Raw genomic sequence first — 3,483 nt, forward strand, 5'->3', positions numbered from 1 at the left:
CAATTTTGTAATAGTCAGGGCCATCAGAGCACCAAGGAGTATTCTATTAGGGATGGTAAGAGATATATGTCTTTGCATGCTCTGGCGTTCCAGCTAGAGGAGAATGTTGCTTTTGCTTTGAAGCACAAACAAGGAAAGCTTCTAATTTCTCCAAAAAAGAAGAAACTAGGCAGACCAAAGGGTAGCAAGAATAAATCTAAGCTGGCTTATGAGCTAAACATGGATGACAAGGTCAAGAAGTCTAAGAAGTGGAAGTGTCATGCCAAGGACACCAATAAGGGTACTGAGGCTAAAGCAATAGAGATGAAGCCGTGGTTCCTAAAAATGCTCATACTGTGAGAGACACTACAACTAAGGTAGAGTCGAATGCTAGGACTGAGGTGTTGGTGCCTGAAATGGGCGTGAAGGGTGAGGAATCACCCTCTACCCCCAATGTTATTTAAGTTTTACTGCAAGTCACAAAGACCATTGACTTTGTTAAACTTTTATTTCCCTCGAAGTTTCTAGGTTTTTATTAGAATAAAAGTGCTTAACTTTAAAAGATGGGTGTATTTTGGGTATACTAGGTTCTTATTCTGGTTCTAGAATGGGTTTTTAGGGTACTTTGTAAACGGCTCTTTCTAATGACCCTTATTCCAATAAAGTTGAGCACCCCGACCGGAGGCTGCCTTGTAATACAACATTGAGATGACCTTTTTCTATTAAAAAAAAAAAATTTATTGTGATCTCTTCTATTTTCTTAGTTTTTATTCTTGTTTGGATAATACAAGATGCCAATCCTATTAGTGACAATTGCATGTAAATTAATATGGAGTTCGGATGATTGATATATTTCACAACTCAGGTAAGAAATTATAACTATAATAAAACCCAAACCACAAAAAGACAAACGAAATGAACAGTAAAATGACTTTTTTGCCCTTGGTTCTCTGCTATGTTACATGCTTTACCTCAGACATGTGTCCATCTAGCCCCTGCTATGACTTTTTTGCCTTGGTTCTTTGCTATATGGTATGTGCTGTCACGTACATTTAGAATGCTTTTCTTATCCTCTCTCTTGATCTACCATGGCCTCCGATGGTGCTTCTCTAGTGAGTCTAGTCAGTCCCTTCTTCTTCTTCTTTCTTCTTTCTTCTTCTCGGAATGCTAGTAATAATGGACTTTGATTTTGATTGATTTCAATTATGAATTTTTGTGAATTCACAGAGATTGGGCGAAGAAGAGCAAGATGAATTTGGTGTGTTCTTCATCTCCTTTTGTGAAACTTCGTATGTATTTCATTGAAACATACATTTTCTTCTTGTAACCAAATTGTTGATGCGAGTCATATCAACAAATTTGACGGGATGATTGGTCATTGGGAATTGAACGATGATTGCATGCATTCTGTGTAGTGGTTTCAAAAATTTTGGGTTAGTACATGAAATTAAGGTAGCACTCTTTTTAAATGGGATTGTTCTCTATTTTCTTCATTTGATTTTGATTGGGATGATGTGTCTATTTATAAAGTTTGTAATTTTCTGCTGTTATAGGTGTGGACTGTGTTGATAGAAGTGGTGTCTCACTTTCGCTATCTCTGCATCTGGTAACTTTACTCTGAGTATTTCCACTACTAGAAATTTCCCCATTCCACACTGATTTCAATTAGTCCCTATTGGGACAAAGCACACTGATAACCGTTGCTAATAGAATTAGCCACTATGTAGCCACTATTGAGGAATCAGTCCCCTCTATAGCAGGTGCCATTGGGGCAATAGACACTGATAAAACAATAGTGGAATAACTTCATCCAGGGCAAAGTCAGCATCTAAATTCACACTGACATTAGTGGCTTTGGAATGCCACTAATATCAGTGGCAAATTTATGAGGTTGTATTAAAAAAATAAGGTGCCATTTGGCACCTTTACATTCTTGTACTGTACTTTATATTGTATTTTAAATTGTATAATACAATAAATGTACTAACTATAAATTTACAGATGCACCCATCAATATATAAACATCAAGACTTCATCTCACAGCTGCAACTCTTCTTTTGTTACGGACAACCTGCACATTATATCAGGTTAGTTTGTTCTTATTCTAACAATTACACAAACCAACCAACTTAACATATAAAAAACATTAGGGTGAAGCTAGAGGTGTCTCTTTGGTTCTGAACATGTACTATACAAGGATATAATATATCAGCTATTATAGAAATTTAGCATTCGAATAAACATAACTACAGAACAATAGGTATAAAAAAACTGACGGACATGACAATGAAAAGGGATAGCAGTGCACATCTGCATATACACTCTCAATTTCAAACCCTTTTGGTCATGAAAACAATTTGTAGAAAACATAGGAAAATACCTCAGAGCCACACGATATTTCTGACCCAACTTCTCAAGCTCTGCCATTACATAATATGTGATACCAGGATTGCCTGTATATTTAAAAGACAGATAAACAATTAGAGAAAAATAAACAAGAGAAATGGAACATTGCCGTGCATTAACTATCAAAACTTTTGGTGACTATCATAAGTTAACCAATTTCTCTGAATCATTCTTGTTATATATAAAACTGAACATTCAAAACCAATTTGTAAGAACACTAAACATTTATACAAGTGAATAACTCTAAGAATCACACTTTGCATATGGGCAGTTCATCATTCCCTTCTCCAAATTCAACTGCAGAAAGTGAACGAAAACAATTATATATCCAATACAGAAAATTTGAACAAGCTGTAGCTTATACATGAAGCAATGAGCATTAAACACTCACCTTATTCTGGATAGAGAAATTGATAAAGTTTTTTTTTTTTTTGAGTTGAAGGAGGTTAGACTTTATTGATAATCAAAAAACTTTAGGGTACAAATTTCTCTTCATCTATTACATCTTGTATAAAGAAAGGAGCATGAGACCAATAGAAGTCTAGATCATGTGCAGAAGCATGAGTTGCTAGAAGATGGGCTACCTTATTGGCTTCCCTCCTAGCATGAACCAAACGAGAGTTTGGAATAGAAGCCAAATCTTCACTGATATCATCATACAGCCTACCAAGAGCTGAAATGTTTTGTGTCCTAGCTTGACACAATTGTTGCTTCAAAGTCAAACAGTCTGTTTCAAAAATAACAGGATGTAGAGAATGATTGATAACAAAACCAACTGCCTCTCTACAAGCCACCAACTCTGCATGTTCTGCTGAAACAATATGATAGATAACTTTCCCAACAGCACCCATATATGTACCAGTATCATCTCGCACAACGAAGCCCACTGCTGCCCTGCTAGTACCGCTATCAAATGCACCATCAAAGTTAATCTTCAACCACCCTTATGGAGGAGCTCTCCACTTAAGGACCCTTCGCTTAGCCGTCACTTTCTGAAGCTTAGAATTGTGAAAAATGAAGTTGCTTAGCCTTGTAGAAGACATAAGAGCAACATCACTTGATGAAGTGAGCTTATTGTCCCAAACCCTCACATTCCTT

The 3,483-nt window shown here is 36.3% G+C and overlaps 1 long non-coding RNA gene across 1 annotated transcript; it reads right to left on the reverse strand.

Moving 5' to 3' along the window:
• Positions 1–1,815: 1,815 nt before the first annotated feature.
• On the reverse strand, positions 1,816–2,797 carry LOC133733891 (uncharacterized). The gene is made up of 3 exons (XR_009857964.1): positions 2,640–2,797; positions 2,360–2,432; positions 1,816–2,050 (listed from the first exon to the last, which is right to left on the reverse strand). It is a non-coding gene; the product is annotated as an uncharacterized LOC133733891 (long non-coding RNA).
• Between the last annotated feature and the right edge of the window lie 686 nt (positions 2,798–3,483).

Source organism: Rosa rugosa, chromosome 2 (assembly GCF_958449725.1).
Source record: "Rosa rugosa chromosome 2, drRosRugo1.1, whole genome shotgun sequence".
Taxonomy (NCBI): domain Eukaryota; kingdom Viridiplantae; phylum Streptophyta; class Magnoliopsida; order Rosales; family Rosaceae; genus Rosa; species Rosa rugosa.